Consider the following 20,163-nt stretch of genomic DNA (forward strand, 5'->3'; position numbering starts at 1 on the left):
TTGCTATTTTAACTTCATTCTTGCACTACCTAGACGCACCTCTGCTGTAAATCTTAGCGTGATACGTTGAGAAACCGATTTTTGCGGACTGCCCAATGTGGGATCTAAGCGTTAGTGTAATTGCACTATTTGGGATTTACTGCCTAAATACTCGAGACTTCTATAAGATACACATCACCAGGCCCTGTCCCCTCTTAATCGCAGCGATAATAGTTCCATGGGCAAGTCATCAACTCCTTAATCGCAAAATGATAAAAATCAGCAATACGCAACAGTTTAAGGTATCGCTGGTACAAAGATTTTCAAGTCTACTTTTATTTTGTAGGAATGTCTTCGAAGCACGTTCCTGTTTATCAGGATATCGACGGAGTCAGGGACTTCTCGGCATACAAGGTTGACCTGGACAACGAGGCACTCAGCTTCGTGCCCCACAATGGCGACATCGTCATGGTTTCGCCTCTAAAATGCGGAAACAACCGGCTTGAACAAATCATGAAACTTATTTTATACAGGTAAGCAAGGTCTGATGCACCGCTCTTTCTACTGGAACTAAAGCTGCCTCGGTGACTCGGCAAAGTGCCGGCCTACGAATCAACAGATGAGTGGTTCGAGTCCCTTCTGACGTTACTCTGAGTAGATCCTATATCAAGGAACAGCTATTGCACTAATGGAGATTGGCGGGAGCTGTGAGAAACAGAAGCGCAGCTGTGTTTTTACGAAGCTTATGGTGAGACACATCATGATTGGCGTAAACTGTTTTCTTTGTTTCTTTTGTCAAGAGGGTTAGTAAGGTTAAAGCATGCGATGTTTGATGATTTCTTGACTACTAACCACACGCCACCTTATTTATTTATTTGGTGATACTGCCAGCATTCTGTAGAACGCCCAGGCAGGAGGTGTACAAAGCCAATATTCAAGAACAAGCGGAAGCAGTACAAACAGACAGAGCCACTACACAACAAAGTGCGAGAGTAGGGCTTCACTAAAAGTATCTATTGATCTCAAATTTACAACACTTTCAGGAAGCCTATTCCACTCACACGTGGTTCTAGGAAAAAAGGATGCTTTAAACAAAGTGGTTCGACACAATGGTTCGACAAGTGTTAATTGGTGTTTGCCTCTCGTGGACCTTGTTTCGTTAAACGAAGTGTAATCACAGAGATGCAGTCGCAAATTAGCTTGTATCATATTATAAAGAAACTTCAGCCGCTCTGTTTTTCTCCGGGTTGCTAAATCACTCAATCCCGATCTTGGATACAAATCTGAAACGGATGACACAAAATCATAACGGTTGTACACAAACCGCAATGCTTTTTTTTTGCACAGTTTCTAACATATCGATTCTTTGTATGAGGATCCCATACAATACGTGCATATTCTAGCATTGGTCTTATGATGGTCTTATAAGCAGTCAGTTTCGTTTCAGGTGAACAGAGGTTAATATTTCGTCTTAAAAACCAGAGCTTCCGCATTGCTTTACGAGCTATAAACTCAATGTGTGCACCCCGTGACAAATCAGAGGTAATTAAAACTCCGAGGTATTGATATTGTTTAACAGACTCGAGCGGTACTCCATTGATAGAATCTGTAAAAAGGAAAGGGTTGTTCTTCCGCGTCACGGTCAATTGAACGCACTTTTTACAGTTCAGAACCCTATTCCATTTTATGCACCATGCATGAACCAAAGATAGACAATAATTTAATTCTTCTTGATCAGACGGGTTGTTTACTTTAGCAAATAAAACATAATCGTCAGCAAAGAATCGGCTTTGTACATTGGGGTGTTGTACCTTTAAATCGTTAATAAAAATTAAAAACAAAAGCGGCCCAAAGACCGAGCCCTGGGGCACGCCCGAGAAAACGGGTGACCTCGGGGGAAAAAACAGAGTCAACACCAGAGTGTCGAACCGAAATTTTTATCGGTTCGGTTCCGGTTCGGGTTCACGGCTTTCGGTTCGGTTCCGGTTCAGTTCCGGGGAGCAAAAAATAACGGTTCAAACCGGTTCGAACCGGTTTGAACCGCTAAATTGAGAATACATTTTCCGCGTTGTTCTGGCAATATACACTATTTACGCCGTGAAACGGTTAACTATATAGTTTCTTCGATCGTCCGTGCAATTTACTTTTGTTTTTAGGTACCAAAAATATTAAATTCAGTTATATAATTTCGACGCGAGAGTAAAAAAGAATCTACATTAACATACATAACGTCGTGTTCATACGACTCCACATCCCTTTGTTTACCAGTAACATATACTTTACCTGAATCAAAATGTTTAAGTACAAGACTAAAGAGGTGAGCTGGTTGGTACATACCTGTAAATAGATCAGCTTCATATTTAGAACTATACTGTATTTTATTGTGCTTTCTTCGTGTTTAAGTAAAATTCTAAAGCTCAAGCTCATCTGTTTACACGGCATAAAATGTCGCAAAGTGTGATAGGTCGCCTAAAATACCCGTGATTGGTACAACTTTGTGTCGCAGTGTTAAAAATGAAATCGTGATTGTGTCCTTGAACTAAGGAATTAATTACATCACATAAAATTATGAAATGAGCACCGCGGTGCTCATGCTAATTATTGGGGCACGTCACCGCTCTAGGAATGGAAGGCTTACCGCTCGCTCTCGTTCAGGTGCTCATCCAAGCGTGGCTGCCTGTCTGTCTCTCCTGCCTGCCTGCACCAGCTACAGCTACCGGACTGACTAACGACCCTCAACGGCTTGGCTGGATGATCGACAACAGAACAGCCCTGCCATTTCTTCAACTTGAAACCATCGGAACGCCTTTCCCGCCAATCACGGAACTCAGCGCAGACTTTGGCTGGTAACACTGCTCTACTACGACAAGCCCGCGACTACTTAAACAACAAGCTCCGGACCGGCACTTCGGGCACGTCACCGCTCTGGGAATGGAAGGCTTACCGCTCGCTCTCGTTCAGGTTGGTGTAATTCACCTTGATTGTTACAAAAACGATGACCTCTTGTTAATAGCGGTGTCGTGCCCGACCCATTGGTATCTGTTCATCATTGATAGCATTACTTACGCCGGTGGCTGTTGTAACCAATTACTTCTCTTATTATCCGGTGATGTAGAGACTAACCCTGGAATGACTAAGGCTCAGGAAGCCCAATTAGAATCTGTCCTGGCCATTGTATGAAGCCTTAAAGAAGGGCAAAATGAAGTTTTAAGCGAACTAAGAAAACTGAGAGAAGATCAGTCTCGTACTGAATCAGCCGTGACTGCCCTGACTAAAAGAGTAGCGAATGTGGAAGCATGCGTGTCTAGTTTGGACGAGATACGCAAAGATGCAGAAAGCACAAAAATATCTTTAAAAAACATGACAGAACAAATTCATACTTTGGAATCACGGTGTGAGGACGCGGAGAATAGAATGCGACGTACCAATCTTGTGTTCTATGGTCACGCTGACAAACAAAATGAAACGTGGGGCCAATCAGAAAAACTGGTTCTTGACATGTGCTCTCGCAACCTGGGTCTTTCGCTACAATCTAGTTTCGTAGAAAGAGCGCACAGGCTAGGTCGCTTTAACGATAATAAAACACGCCCTATCATTGTCAAGCTTTCTTCTACCAAGCATAAAGATGGTATCTTGAGCGCGTGTTACAAATTAAAAGATACCGGTTTTGCCGTCAGCGAGGATTTTTCACCAGCAGTACGCGAGGCACGGCGAAAACTGATTGAGTTTGCGAAACAACAAGGAAAGCAGTACAAGCTGCGCTCGAACAGATTACTCATTGATAACAAAACATTTCGCTTCGAATCTGCACAAAACAGTATATATGAAGAAAAAAAGCCATAGGAGATTTGTACACGCCGCCGCCCACCCCAGTCTTCCCGAGTACGCAGAAACACCAAGTCATGTTCGGTCATTTTTACAAATATAAGAAGTGTTTTAACAAACCGCGACGACCTATTATCACTAATTGAATCATGCACTGCCGACCTCGTCATTCTGACAGAAACGTGGCTGAAACCCGAAATTGCTGACTCAGAAGTGTTCCCCCGCAATATGAATTACGCCTTACAGAGATGCGACAGACTAACAAAGAGGGGTGGCGGTGTCCTAATCGCTATCCGCAATCATATTAGTGCGTCACAAGTTACGTTCCAGGTAACCTCGAGATGGTATGGCTTCAACTTCACTCTCAGTGTTCCGATATCTTGATTGGTGTATGTTACAGAGCACCCGATCATCACGCTTGTTTAATTAGCGAACTTCATGACTCCCTCTCGTCCATCTTTAATACCCTTAAACCAAATGCGGCGGTCATCCTCTTTGGCGACTTCAACTTTCCGAATATTGATTGGAACTCCCTTTCATAAAGTCATCAGTTTGATAATGAGTTCATCGACCTAGCTCTTACGTTTAACCTCTCCCAAATGATAACTAAACCAACAAGAGTTAGCCATCACTCTAGCAACATTCTTGACCTGTGCCTTACTACTGACCCCTCACATGCTAATAACATCACTCATCTTCCCGCTATTAGTGACCACAATGTTATACACTTAAACCTGCAGTTTGACGTCGTCATCAGATCATGCCATTATAAATTTATTAAAGACTACAATAAAGCTGACTATGATACAATTAATAGAAATCTTCAACAGTTTTATGATACTTTTCATATCAACTTTTATCAAAGAACAGTTGAGGAAAATTGGAATCTCTTTAAAAACAAGGTAACAACTCTGACTGACATGTACGTTCCAACCATCAGAATTAAAACAAACAATGCAAAGCCTTGGTACAACAAGAAAATCTCCAAATTAAGTGCTCGGAAGAAACGACATTTTAAACAAGTTAAAGAAAAGGACAATACTATTGCATGGGATAATTACAACGCGTCTGCTAAGGAATATAAAAGAGAAGTGAAAAATGCAAAGAACAAATTTTTTAAGTTCGACCTTTTTAACATTTTGAAGAATAAGCCTAATAAGTTCTGGGAGATCATTCATCCTAAAGAGCATAAATCCATCCACCTGACTAATATGAATGGAACTCCCGCGTCTGATAGCGAAAGCGCCTCACAAATAAATACCTACTTTAGCTCAGTATTTACACTAGCAAACAATGACAATATTCCTCTCCTAAATCACCTTTCTCATTCTGGTATGCCTTCAATCGAAATAACTTATTTGGGTATAGTGAAAGTGATAGAAAATCTCAAAAATTCTGCCAGCTCCGGTGATGACCAAATAAATTCTAAATTGCTGAAAAACACAAAACATATCTCATCCCAATTTTTAACCCTTATTTTTCAACAGTCACTTGATGTCGGCAAGCTTCCGTCTGATTGGAAAATTGGTAGAGTCATCCCTATTTTTAAAAGTGGGGATCGTAATGTTGTATCGAACTATCGCCCCATATCTCTCACCAGCATCTCAAGTAAATTACTAGAGCACGTTATTTTCCCTTCTATCATAAAATATCTGGAAAATTACGATCTGCTTTTTAAAAATCAGCATGGTTTTCGTAAGACATATTCGTGTGATACCCAGCTAATACATTTCATTCATGAGCTTCACAGTAACCTTGACAAGAGATTACAGACCGATGTCATTTTCATAGACTTTTCTAAAGCACTCGATAAAGTTCCCCACCAACGTCTGCTACAAAAACTAACCCAACTGCGTATTAATAATTCAGTAATCACTTGGATCAAAAATTTCCTATCCGATCGTACACAATATACTGTTGTAAACGAGTCCCGTTCACCTCTTTCTCGTGTAACGTCCGGCGTACCCCAAGGTAGTGTTCTTGGCCCCTTGCTGTTTTTAATATACGTTAACGACCTTCCTGCTAACCTAACATCTGAAATTCGCCTCTTTGCTGACGATTGTGCTCTATACAGACCGATAAGTAATAATAATGATCACCTACTTTTACAGGCTGACTTACTAATAATAGAAGAATGGTGTCAAACATGGCAAATGACAGTTAATGTAAATAAAACGAAACTAGTGTCTTTCACCAGATCACAGTCCCCATCACTCTTTTCAAATCAACTCAACGACACAATAATTGACCCCTGTACATCTTATAAATACCTCGGCGTTCATTTAACCTGTGATCTATCTTGGGCAACTCACATTAATTTTATTTTATCTAAGGCTAATTCATCATTAGGATATCTTCGGCGCAACCTCAAACTGGCCTCACCTGAAATTAAACAATTATCATACATAACATTTGTTAGATCTCGTCTAGAGTATGCGTCTTCTGTATGGTCCCCATGGCAGCATTACCTAGTTATGAAGTTAGAGGCAATTCAAAACCGAGCTTTAAGGTTCATTTCCTCAGACTACTCTCGTTTCACTAGCGTAACAGGCCTAAGAAGCAAAGCTAACCTTCACACACTCTCATTTAGGCGCACTCTTTCTCGACTAGCCCTGTTTCATAAATTATACTATAACAATGGCTCTATTAGAGCATCCCTGTTCCTTCCACCCCACAGCATATCTCTCCGCCATGATAACTCCCGTAAAGTTCGCCCGATTTTTAGTTCAACTATATCATTTTATAATTCCCATCTGCCCATGACAATCAAGGACCGGAATAAATTACCCGATAGTGTTGTAACCGAGACTAACTCCGATAGATTTGCCGAAGAACTGATCAATTACCTGGAACTTACAAACATGTCTATCTGCTAATTTTTTTCTTCCTTTTTACAGTTCACAGTGCATACCGTTAAAATATTAATAATATTGTGTAATGTTGATAACTACTTGTATTTTGTTGTTCTTTGATTCATCTGTATTGCTGACTTCCTCTCTGTGAGTGTTAATTTATTTTAAACTATGATTATTAGTGTGTTATTGACCCCCCTTGTATAATACCCTAACGGGCCCTCAAGGAATAATAAATCAAATGAAATGAAATGAAATAAGGTTTACGAAATACACTTCACAATATATATGTATATGATGACGACACAACTGAGCTAAAAGCAATGAAACTTTCAAAATGTAACAAAAGTTTTAGGATAATTCCTTTCAGTCTATTTTTTATAGAAACACCGAGCGGCCATCCAAATGCTTGTTGTTCTAACCAAACATTGTTTACAGTCAGCACTGCATGCCTGCCACTAATCATGCAGCGAGAAGTAATCACAATTTTTCACTCTAATCTATACACACCTTCGCACTCAGATCGAATCTGGCCCAAAATAGCGCTTGCCCAATTGAATATTTTCTTATCCAGAATAGGCTGGCACAGCCCGGTTGTTGAGGTTTGTTCATCAAAAGATGCCGGTCAATTTAATTTGCAAATGAGCATCACCTTTGCTAACTGATGATTTTATCTCGACAGCGTTAAAAAGCTCATGTCGCAGAAAAGCTGATGTCAATGGCGTGACTGGAAAATCTTGATTGGTCGATAGGTTCAGACCTCAGAGCTACATACCCTCGCGCAATAACTTCAACCAACCCACAATGCTCACGTGAAACGTGACATCCCGCGTGGAATGAGAGTGATTAAAACATGACATGTAATGCGAATTAAAGGTCGCCGTATGTCTGAAATGATTTCAGTTTTGAAAGTAATTATTTTGCCTTAAAGAAAAAAAATAAAGAATTTTAGGCGGGATTCGAACCCACGACCCTTTATGTTGCGAGTGAGACGTTTTTCACTAGGAACGGCGTGAGCGTCTGGTACGACCAACGAGGTATAGGGCATTAGAGTGATAAACTGGCAGCTGAAAGTGACCCCCAATTGACCGCCGCAATGTTGTACAATTTTGACCACTAGACACGTGACCAGGCAAAATCTGTGACGTAACCAGACCAAATCTCTGGCGTCAACGATAAGATGGCAGCGCCCAGTGCGTGTCGGAAGCGTTGTGGGCGTTGATCGGAGTGTGTCGATTTCGTGTGCGGAATTCGGTTTTTCAGGGTTTTGTATGCTCCCCGCGTAGGAATAACGTGAAGTAGGAGGGAATGAGGCTTTTCTTTTTTATTTAATTCAGAGTAAGCCAGATTCGGTCCCGTGCTTCTCGTACGGGCTCGGATCACTACCTCGGACATCGCTCGGTCGTTCGAGTTTAATTAAAATATACGCAATCGTTAACCACGGGAGCTCCTCCATAATCGCTGAGTCGAAGGATACGTCGAACCCATCCGGAACGCGGAGTCTAAAGGTATGTAGGACGTAACCAGAACGCGGAGTTCTAACGGTACGGCGGACGTGCCCGGGCAATTTTCTTAGCTCGACCGTCAAGATTCGCATTTGAAGCAGCGAGTGAAGTGTTGAAATATCCGAACTGCTCGGTGCTGAGCTAACTACAGACCACTTCACTATGTGATCCGTAGTGACGTGAAAAAGACCGACGGCGGTCACTCCGGGCGGACGGCGGCTCCCGGCCGCCTGCCTTCTGTGAAGGGGCGACAGTCGTGTAAGTACTGTACCAGCTTCTCTTATAGTTATGGTGTTCTCAAGCAGCTTCCCGATCACTAAACCCCGCAAACGCGTGCCGAAATTTCAAAAGGTGTCTGCCAACCTGGAAAGCCTTGAACTCCCAGGGAATTTCGGATCATCTGGGAAAGTCGGGGAATCATTCAAAAAGTGGGCTAAATAAGGGAAGACGACTAGTGAAAGCGGCATGGAGGTTGCTCGTCGGCACGGCCATGCTGAATGACATTGCCGAAATGTCATCCTTCGACTCAAAAACTCAAGTAATTTGATCAAAATAGTCAGGGAAAAACTTGAAAAAGTCGGGGAATTTGAAATAAGTAGTTTGTTAGACACAATGTTTGATTTTCTTGGCACTCCACGCGTTTTTACACACGACAGGCACACGCCCGTGTATCACACGGCAGCCAGGCCAAGCGGCTGCCAGCCACTTGTGCAAGGTCGATAAGACGCAAGCGTGGAACGCTTTCGGACTGCTGTAAATACACCAGCGGGAGCGTCCGGCCGCAGTCCGACTGCCCACGCTAGGACACCCGACACAGACTCCGCGTCCTGGGTACGTCTGACGTATCTTTAGATTTTGCATCCTAGGTACGTCAGACCTATCTTTAGACACAGCGCCTGATAATAGTAGTGAATAGGGTCACGTTCAGTGCGCAAGTCACTTTATTACACTCGGAGAGCGGAATTCCATTCCCGTTGCGCAGGTAGTTCCCGAGCTAGGCATGCACTTGAAGACTATGTTTCACTCTTTCATAAAGCAAGCTTTGCGGGACCCCTCCGCCCTTGTGCACCCATTTGCAGGTCGTGTCGCCTTTGCTCACGTAACTCCCGCAGGTCCAGCGAGTTGCCGAGCCGATGTAGCCCCGGCGTCGCTGGTCGTGCATCCTGGTCCTGGTCGTGCATCAACCACCGCTGCCCATTTCCGCTGAGTGCTTGGGTGGGGTAGCTTGACGTGCTTTCGCAGAAAGCTGTATGCCTTTGCCGAGTAAAAATGGAGCGTGAGGGCAAACTTGCGCACATCCTCTGTACATGCGTTTTTGTTGCGCCTGACTCTTTTTAAGACGAGGTTGCGCATTGTGTTGGTGAATGCATTGTCAAGTATGTCAACTGCTGGCTTAGGAAGTCGTGTCCTCAGTTCACGGAGCAGCGTGTTCAGCTTCCTAATCCTGTCCGTCTTCCGATTGATCTTCTTCTTTGCCTGTTTCAACAGTTTCCTCGCCTTCTGCAGCTTTTGCCTACTCGTGGCCAGGACCCTGTGCAGTCGTGGTGACACAGCTGCGTACGAGTGGTCACCGAAGGAAGTGTTGCGTCGCTTGAACACAGCTTCAGGGGGAGTCTCTGACGTCGTAGCCTGAGAGGGGGAAGTAACCAGCTTTACATTGCTTCCAGAACCAGCAGCAGCTTGGGCCTCTCCTGGGGTTGGCTGATCAGTCGTCGATCCAGGCTGCCTCTCTGGAGGGTGAGACCTGTCAGCAGAACAACGAGCGGTGACATTCAAGACTGCCTGTATTCCACAAGACTGTGTGCCAGGGCATGCATTCTTGGCAGGTTATACTGTGCAGTGTGATGTGTGACCACACCTTTTATGCGTTGGCCAGAACTGGCACTGACCTACAAAAAGGGGGTGCTGGGAGTTCTGGCTTATGAATAGGGTTCCATGTTTTGGGTGTTTTTTAATTTGTGAGTATTACCTGGCTCAGTGAGCAAAGCAAGAGCCGTGATCAAAGGGTGCAGCCAAAAGCTGTAACCAAAAGTTATGTCCAAATGCCGTGACCAATGCGACGCAATCTAAGGAAAAAGAAAATAAGAGAAAAACAAACAGCTGTGCTCACGTTATCATTTTCGTCATGTGACTTAATTATTAATCACGTGATCGAACAAAAATAAACCTAGAAATAAATTATCCCCTGCCCGGTTTCGAACCTAGGCTCTCATGATCGCAAAACTAGTGTGCTATTCATTGGGTCAACCTTACTCATTGACGTCAATATAACTCGGCCAAAGGTAATGGTCATGCATTCTCACATCATGAAAGAAAGCTGAGGTGCTCTCCTAGTTTTATTTTTTTAAAAATGGGGGTGATTTTTTGGTGCTTATTTGTTCTCTCGAATTTTGAGCTTATCAGTGTCTTTTTTTGATATCGACTAAAACTCGGAGTGTCACGGTACTTATGTGGTAAAAGCAAATGCATATCTGTGGCGTTTCTAGGAGACACAACATGATATGCACTACTCATTGCTAAATGGAGCACATAAAAACAATTTCCAAAGAAAAAGAGCAGCCTCGCAGACAGTTCAGTGCAGTCGGTGTTGTGGTTTAACAAAAGTACAGACGTTCATCAAGGTTCCCTGCCGTGGAAAGTGCAATTTCTCTTCAAAGCAAGCTCAATTCGGGTTCTTTCGGTTTTTGCAGATTTGAAGAAAAATTGTTTGGAGGTCATATTTTTATGTATATCGGTATATACTGAAAACACGTAACCCACTTATGATTGAATGATTGTAAAAAGCATACCGCATGCCATGGAATTATTATAATGGTGGTGGTTGAAAGTGTTGCAAAGAACCTGAATGTTTTACTCGAACCAATCAACTTGATCCCAAAGATGCCACTTTTCTAGTGATTCGTTGACCACCACTTTTAGATACAAGAGACACACCTTTGCAAGTTGTGCAACTAGTCGCCCGAAGTACCTGAAAACTGGAGCTTGTTACTTCCCCCTCTCAGGCTACGACGTCAGAGACTCCCCCTGAAGCTGTGTTCAAGCGACGCAACACTTCCTTCGGTGACCACTCGTACGCAGCTGTGTCACCACGACTGCACAGGGTCCTGGCCACGAGTAGGCAAAAGCTGCAGAAGGCGAGGAAACTGTTGAAACAGGCAAAGAAGAAGATCAATCGGAAGACGGCCAGGATTAGGAAACTGAACACGCTGCTCCGTGAACTGAGGAAACGACTTCCTAAGCCAGCAGTTGACATACTTGACAATGCATTCACCAACACAATGCGCAACCTCGTCTTAAAAAGAGTCAGGCGCAACAAAAACGCATGTACAGAGGATGTGCGCAAGTTTGCCCTCACGCTCCATTTTTACTCGGCAAAGGCATACAGCTTTCTGCGAAAGCACGTCAAGCTACCACACCCAAGCACTCAGCGGAAATGGGCAGCGGTGGTTGATGCACGACCAGGACCAGGATGCACGACCAGCGATGCCGGGGCTACAGCGGCTCGGCAACTCGCAGGACCTGCGGGAGTTACGTGAGCAAAGGCGACACGACCTGCAAATGGGTGCACAAGAGCATCCCGAAGCTTGCTTCCAGAGAGGGTGCGACGTCGTCAAGGAAGTGATTAGCTGGGGAACTACCTGCGCAAGAAGGATGGAATTTTGCTTTCTGGCACTCCTCGACGGCCCCCAGGGACCAACAAGACTGCCAGTGCGACCACATCTCTAGGAATCGGGGTGCGACACCGGTCTCATTGGAGTGCACATGTGCGTCAGAAGAGCTTGGAGCTCTACTCAGCCTCGTCTTGCGTGCACCAAGGAGGCTGCTAGCTTTGCGTCCCTCCAGTACGCTGCTGGACGACCGACGTGAGCCGCTTCTTGTATGTACCGAGCGACGCCAGGGCTGCAGTGGCTCGGCAACTCACTGAACCTGCGGGAGTTACGTGAGCAAAGGCGACACGACCTGCGAATGGGTGCACAAGGGCGGAGGGGTCCCGCAAAGCTTGCTTTATGAAAGAGTGAAACATAGTCTTCAAGTGCATGCCTAGCTCGGGAACTACCTGCGCAACAGGAATGGAATTCCGCTCTCCGAGTGTAATAAAGTGACTTGCGCACTGAACGTGACCCTATTCACTACTATTATCAGGCGCTGTGTCTAAAGATAGGTCTGACGTACCTAGGATGCAAAATCTAAAGATACGTCAGACGTACCCAGGACGCGGAGTCTGTGTCGGGTGTCCTAGCGTGGGCAGTCGGACTGCGGCCGGACGCTCCCGCTGGTGTATTTACAGCAGTCCGAAAGCGTTCCACGCTTGCGTCTTATCGACCTTGCACAAGTGGCTGGCAGCCGCTTGGCCTGGCTGCCGTGTGATACACGGGCGTGTGCCTGTCGTGTGTAAAAACGCGTGGAGTGCCAAGAAAATCAAACATTGTGTCTAACAAACTACTTATTTCAAATTCCCCGACTTTTTCAAGTTTTTCCCTGACTATTTTGATCAAATTACTTGAGTTTTTGAGTCGAAGGATGACATTTCGGCAATGTCATTCAGCATGGCCGTGCCGACGAGCAACCTCCATGCCGCTTTCACTAGTCGTCTTCCCTTATTTAGCCCACTTTTTGAATGATTCCCCGACTTTCCCAGATGATCCGAAATTCCCTGGGAGTTCAAGGCTTTCCAGGTTGGCAGACACCTCTTGAAATTTCGGCACGCGTTTGTGGGGTTTAGTGATCGGGAAGCTGCTCGAGAACAACATAGCTATAAGAGAAGCTGGTACAGTACTGCTTACACGACTGTGGCCCCTTCACAGAAGGCACCCGGCAGGCGGCCGGGAGCCGCCGTCCGCCCGGAGTGACCGCCGTCGGTCTTTTTCACGTCACTACGGATCACATAGTGAAGTGGTCTGTAGTTAGCTCAGCACCGAGCAGTTCGGATATTTCAACACTTCACTCGCTGCTTCAAATGCGAATCTTGACGGTCGAGCTAAGAAAATTGCCCGGGCACGTCCGCCGTACCGTTAGAACTCCGCGTTCTGGTTACGTCCTACATACCTTTAGACTCCGCGTTCCGGATGGGTTCGACGTATCCTTCGACTCAGCGATTATGGGGGAGCTCCCGTGGTTAACGATTGCGGATATTTTAATTAAACTCGAACGACCGAGCGATGTCCGAGGTAGTGATCCGAGCCCGTACGAGAAGCACGGGACCAAATCTGGCTTACTCTGAATTAAATAAAAAAGAAAAGCCTCATTCCCTCCTACTTCAAAAGCCTCATTCCCTCCTACTTCACCTTATTCCTACGCGGGACAGCACACAAAACCCTCAAAAACCGAATTCCGCTCACGAAATCCACACACTCCGATCAACGCCCACAACGCTTCCGACACGCACTGGGCGCTGCCATCTTTTCGTTGACGCCAGAGATTTGGTCTGGTTACGTCATAGATTTGGCCTGGTCACGTGTCTAGTGGTCAAAATTGTACAACATGGCGGCGGCCAATCGGGGGTCACTTTTGCCTGATGAACGGTATACTAGTTTATCACTCTAAGGCCCTCTACCTCGTTGGGTACGACAAAAACGTGTTTTTTGGTAAGAGCGTTTTCGCGAGCAAAGTAGCTTCCGGAGTCACGCTTTTTGGTCTGCGCCAACGATGCTGGGAACAGGAACCTTTACAACAGAGTATCTTTTTTTTAAACTCCCCCCTCCCCACCCCCCCCTTCCCCACACACACGCACTTCTTTATACAGCGGAGCTGTTAAGGGCTAGTTTCTCAAGTGTCCTGTCCGTCAGCAAACAAATGATGACACTAAACTCTGGACAGCTACCGCCATCTATAAATGACGACGGCAACCAGACAACCGGCTTGCCGGTTGTCTGGTTGCCGCTGTCGCGCGTAGATGGCGGCAACCCCTGCAGCCTTTACACTCTGGCTTGCCCACTTGGGGCCGGCCATTACTTCATTCCCAGCACAGTACAGCTTCGCTGGTCTTCCTTCTTCACCAGAGTGGAAAGGCTGAAAGTATTCCTGAGGAATTGCCTCCTCCGTTGGTGTGTGTTCAATCGACAATTTTATTTGACACTTGTTAACCTCAACCCTTCATTGCTTTTATTTTGCACCCCGTGAAGTTTAGATGCGTCATAAAACGACTTCGGGTTGGAATGTTCATGACTTTTCCGAGGCGTACTGGTCCCCTGGCCCAAGTATACTCGCACAGGCCGCCACTAATTCAGAAGCTTCTTTGTTGCGGTGAAATTGCGAGAATAAAATAAGTCTATCCCTTTTAGTTTTGCCTTCGCAAAGATTGATGACGTAACTGCGGGATCGAAACCACCTGTCTGACGACATTCGAGCACGGCTCATGGATTGGACACGAAAACTGCGTGAGCACCCGACTTCGGCTCGTAACAGCCAATGCATTGGCAGACGCTTGGGTAGTGGCTCGTGTCCAACTACTGTGGTAATGAGAATAGTCGAACTCTAACAATGCCTGGTGCTGAGCACGCGTTTTCCCCTTTCCAACCCCAGCGCGGGGGTATGATTAACGTTGTTGTCATAGGATAGGCACCAGGCCACGTGGCCGCTTCTGGCTCCGAGTTGAGGGGATGAACGATGCTCATATTTCTCGAATTTCTCGGGGACTGCGATTACCTAGAAAAAAAAAAAACAATGCCAAGTTCAATCAGTTATTAACGTTAGGGAATGATCCTGAGTAGAATTTAGTGATGCATAGAAATATTTTTATAGCTCCTTTAAGCAAAGTACAGAGGGAGTCGAAACTTGGGCAATAACTTGAGAACGACGCTCGTGTGAGACTTAGAGCGACTGCCAACGTTCGGCTGTCTCTCTGAGGTCACTAAAATATCCTTCTTTTAGTATTCATTTCGTACACACGTGTACATCTATGTAATGTCATATATAAGAGGAACGTGTCGTCCGTTTTTGTCCTCTATGTTACTCTCAACAAACACCGTCACTTAACCAGCACGCTCCATTTCCAAGAGCGCATTTAGTAATTTCAGTACTTCTATTCTCAGGGACATCTTTCGGACGCAGTTCAGCAACAACGAAAAAATATTTGGGTGCCTCAATAATGTAAAATGGGTCTTGCAACATTTTTTTCTTGTCCTTTCAGTAAATAGTTTTAAGAAATAACCCCTAACGTTGATAGCTTGCGGAAACATCCATTAGTTTTACCCTAATAGAAGATGCAGAAAAAATAAAGGAAAGAGACAGCTGTCGATATCGCCTCAACTCGCAATTTAAACAAGCGGCCACGTGATCTGATACCGCCAGTGTTCATCACAGTCATGCCCTAGGCTGCAAGGGTTTGCAAAGCAAAAGCTTGGGCTGAGCTTCAGATATTGTTAGTGTTGGGCTATTGATTATCATTTCTAATTGACATGAGCCGTTACCTGAATGTTTGGCCATGCTGATCGTCATGAACCCGAGCACTCGACTAGGGGTTATGAAAATCGCTTACGTCACGGTGTCACGTGACTCTCGGTGCGAAATCGTGATGTCATGTTACGTCATGCTGTCAACAAGGTTAATACATCTAGTGACTTCCTCAAATCGAGCTGACGCAGTGATTCACGTGACGTCACGAGGTCACATGACATGAAAACCCACAACTTACTATATTTTTCAATTCTGTATATGACGATTTGATCCATAGATAGAAATACAGCCGCAAATTTTTTATTCCCATATGTTCATTTTGTGATACTAAAAAAAATATTACCTTGAACCGTTTTGAACCGGTTACCGTTACATTTTTTTCGGTTCGGTTCCGGTTCAGTTCCAAGATGGCGGCGAAGATTTCGGTTCGGTTCAGTTCCGGTTCGGCTAAAAATAACGGTTCTGTTCCGGTTTTCGGTTCGGTTCGGTTCCGGTTCGACACCCTCTTCAACACTAACACACTGCGCACGGTTAGTAAGATAGGAATCGAGCCATCGTAATATGTTCTCGTTACTGATGATGAAGCGTAACATATAGAGTAGTTTGTCATGGGAGACGCGATCGAATGCTTTCGCAAAATCTAAAAAGATAAGATCTGTCTGTCCGCCGATATCAATGACAGCCGCAAGTTCATGTATGGTATGAACAAGTTGTGTTACAGTGGAAAAACCCCGTCTGAATCCATGCTGTTTGTCCTGAAAAAACATACTGTCCTCAAAAGATGTTATAAGATGTTTGAATACGAAGTGTTCAAGAACTTTACTGGCTGTACACAAAAGTGAAACAGGTCTGTAGTTTTCGACGCATTGACTGTCACCCGATTTAAATACTGGTATCTCCCTAGCCTTTTTCCATTCATCAGGCACGTCTCCCGTATTGAGACTGTGGCAATAAATCAAATGCAAAAATTTTGCCGACCATTCAGCATATCTAAACAAAAAAACATTCGGAATGTCGTCGGGACCGTGGCTCTTCCTAACGTCAAGGTTAAGGAGGGCCGCAAAAACTCCCTCTTCAGTAATGCTGATGTCCGTAATCACTATTCTAGAACTCTCATTACTTGGAACTATTCCCATTTGCACAGTAAATATAGACGTGAAGTACTCGCCGAAAGCATTTGAAATTAACTGTTTGTTATTTGTTAGGATATTGCACAGTCTCATGTCCGAGAAAGAACATTTCTTTTGTTTCAAAAACCTCCAAAACTTTCGGGGATCACTAAGCAGATAGCTATGCAAGGTGACGTTAAAAAAATGGTCTTAGCATTTTTAACAGACGACCTCATCTGTCTGCGCAAAAACGGTAAAGACGAAATGTTATTCCCGTTATCAAATTTACGAACTCGCCGTATTTTACGCTTCAAATGTAGAATGTCACGTGTAATCCATGGGTTGAACTTTTTCACTCTCCTAATACGCAATGGAACAAACTTCTGAATGCAGTGCTGAACTGCACCCCTAAACCGTAATCACAATTCATTGGTAGTGCTTGTAACAGGATGATACGTATTGTAAAAAAGCGAATAACTTTCCTGCAGAACGTCTAAAAAATCGACATCATCTGCATTGTTAAAGTTACGGTACCGCTTAATGTCGATAGTAGTTGATCACTGACAAGCCAACGTTAGAGTGCATACTACTAAATAGTGATCAGAGATACCTTCGACTATTTCGCACTGGGCACCTTGTAGAGGCAATCTTAGAGGAAACAAAAACCATGTCAAAAAGGCTTTCACTGGCATTAGTAACACTTGTCGAACTACGAACGACTTGAGTCATATTCATGAAAAAACAATGTCAACCAACAAATGAGAGTGCTGACACTCCCGCCGTAGTTGCATATGATCCCAATCAATATGTGGCAAATTAAGGTCACCCGCTAGTATAACATGAGTGTAACGATGGTAAGATGCAGATATAAAGTCTTGTAGTGCCAGCAGGTGTGAAACGTCGGCATGAGGCGGCCGATAAAAAGCACCTACAAAGATTGACGTCGTTGAAAAAAGAAGTTTAGCCAAATCATTTCAGCATCGAAGGTACAGCTCACAATAGAGCATGATATGCTATCTTTCACAGCGATAGCCACACCCCCGCCTCTCGAACAACGATCTTTTCGAAAAATTTTGTAACCAGCAGTAAACACTTCATCATTCGTCACTTGCTCATTAAGCCAAGTCTGTGTGACGACGACCACTTCTGGTTCGTATTTCAGAAAAACGGCCTCTAGCGCCGTTGCTTTCTTTAGCAGACTACGAGCATTCAAATTTAGGAGCCTAAAGGGGAGGATGCTTCATTTGACTGCGGAGGCATACTATCACGGCCTGGGGTGTCACTGTTCGGTTTTAGAATGCCAATAAATGGCCTGAACAACGAGCCTGCGGGCCACAACTCAGCATTTAGAATGTTATCGAAATCATTTTCACCTACTGACACATGAAAGGAAGAGTAGCTCTCGTGCTTCGTGGTTAACTTCGTACAAACAGAGAACTGTGGACGAACTGCACTGTTCACAATGTCAGCAACGTCGTCACATGTAGTCGACGGATGCAGACGTGAAACAAAGAGTGCTCGACGCCTAGGAGGCCTAGGAGCGGCAGACAGCTTACTGTTTTCGCCAGTTCCCACAGAAGGCTGAGGCCTGCGCTTGCGTTGAGCGGTAATGAAGCCATCGGAGCCGTTTTGGTTGCCCTGTGCAGCCGGGCCGAGCGAAGTTACAGCGGAATCGTTGTCTTGCAGATGTGGTTCATTCGGCTGTCCGGAAGACGGCAAAGCACCTGAGTGACCGTTCACTGATGCGGCCGTTGCCCCTCGCGCGATCACGGGGGTTGTCTTTGCGATTATCTCGCCGACGGAATTGTCGGCGTTGCTTTGCAGAGTTGCTGCGTAGGAAGGCCAGGCTGGTTTCTGCAGCAGACTGTTTCGCAGTAATTCCGTGTTCTTGGCAAGATGCACTCGGAGAGACTCGTTCTCGCTCTTCAGAGAGCGTACGTCGGTTGTAAGAGGGTCCATTTTTTGGCACAGAAGTCGTACCAGTTGTCGTAGCTCGAGTTGTTCGTACGATGTGGGTTCTTGCTGCATCTCCTGCGGCGTCCCGTTGGTCACAGCCGAGTCGTTACTTGGGGTGTCGGTCTCCAGGACACTTTCCGGGCCGTGCCGCTTCGTACAAGCGGAACACTTGGACGTGCTGACTCCCTTAGCAACAAGGAGATCGTAGTCTTCATTCCTGACGCCAACACATAAGCAGTGAAACGTCCGTGAGCAAGGACCAGAGCAGACGATGAACGGCTGGCGCCTGAAGGGGGCGGAGCAGGACTCGCACACGTCCTTCCCGTGCGCCATCATGCGCAGCAATGATGGCGCACGGAAAGGACGTGCGAAAGGAAATATGTAGAGGCCAGTCCGTCAACGAACTAACGGAGTACTACGATCGTACGCCATACATCGAAATGTATGGCGTACGTACTTCAAAGGTACGGGCCCTTTGAAGGACATGCACCTTCCTCGCTTTTTCATGACTCACTTAACTTACGAACGCCAGCCCATGAACCCCAAGTACATGTACTTGACCAGGAACCCCCTGGACGTGTGCGTTTCCTTCTACCACTTCACTCGCTCCGTGGCGGTGTACAGATTCAGGGATGGAACGTTCGACGATTTCTTTGAGCTCTCCGTGACAGGCCAGAACGATCGTTGCGACTTCTTTAATCACTTGATGTCCTGGTACGCTCGTAAGGATGGCGCCAAAGTCTTCTTTGTCTCCTATGAGGAACTCAAGAGGAACTTCGGAGACACTGTCTTGAAACTTGCTCGTTTTCTGGGAGAAGAGTACGCCAAGGCGCTGGAGTCGAAAGATTTCTTCCAAAAGGTTGTTTAACAAAGCAGCCTTTCCTGCATGTCCCATTTTCTAATGTTTACGGAAGAGAAAATGAGAAAATTGGTTGAAAAAGGCGATAAGGACATGTTAGAGGCCGCAAACAGGTTTGCCTATGTTGGTTCTGAAGGATTTACAAAAGTCTACTCGTTTGTAAAGGAATGGTAGGCGATTGGAAAACGCCCTTCAAGCAAGAACACCTGGAGCAACTGTGCCTTAGAATACACGAGAAGAATGTGGCCCCTGCCCTTAAGGCTCTGTGGAGCTCCGAGGACTTGGGAGGAGTCGTTTAGATTTTCCGCTTTTTAAGAAAGCATCAGGCTGTATCAATGGCTAAGACTGGCTTCGACATTATTCCCGATAATTTTTGCAGAATTAACCACCTTTCTAGGTGTGTCGCCAACGTTGCTGTTGCTTTTTGAAATGGTGCTTGCAATATTGAGGTTTATGAACAGAAGCATTTGAGTGAGTTACCTCGGGATACAAATTTGAGTTACCCGGACGTTTGTGCTTCGTATGCTTCTGCCAATTAATATTCAATTTAATTAGGTGCTCCGGTGTGTCTATTTCGGATTTCTACGACGAACACTCAAAGATAATCAAACTCTGCCTTGTGAATCCGGGACCTCAAGGCCTATTTATCTTCCCAGTGCGCATTATTTTTAAATAACTTTACG

General features: G+C 45.1%; 1 pseudogene; it reads left to right on the plus strand.

Annotated features, from left to right (window-relative positions):
* Positions 1-327: 327 nt before the first annotated feature.
* Positions 328-19,779, plus strand: LOC115320506 (annotated as a pseudogene).
* Positions 19,780-20,163: the final 384 nt, after the last annotated feature.

This window comes from Ixodes scapularis, unplaced genomic scaffold (genome assembly GCF_016920785.2).
Source record: "Ixodes scapularis isolate PalLabHiFi unplaced genomic scaffold, ASM1692078v2 PGA_scaffold11__112_contigs__length_91849675, whole genome shotgun sequence".
In the NCBI taxonomy this organism is placed as follows: Eukaryota; Metazoa; Arthropoda; class Arachnida; order Ixodida; family Ixodidae; genus Ixodes; species Ixodes scapularis.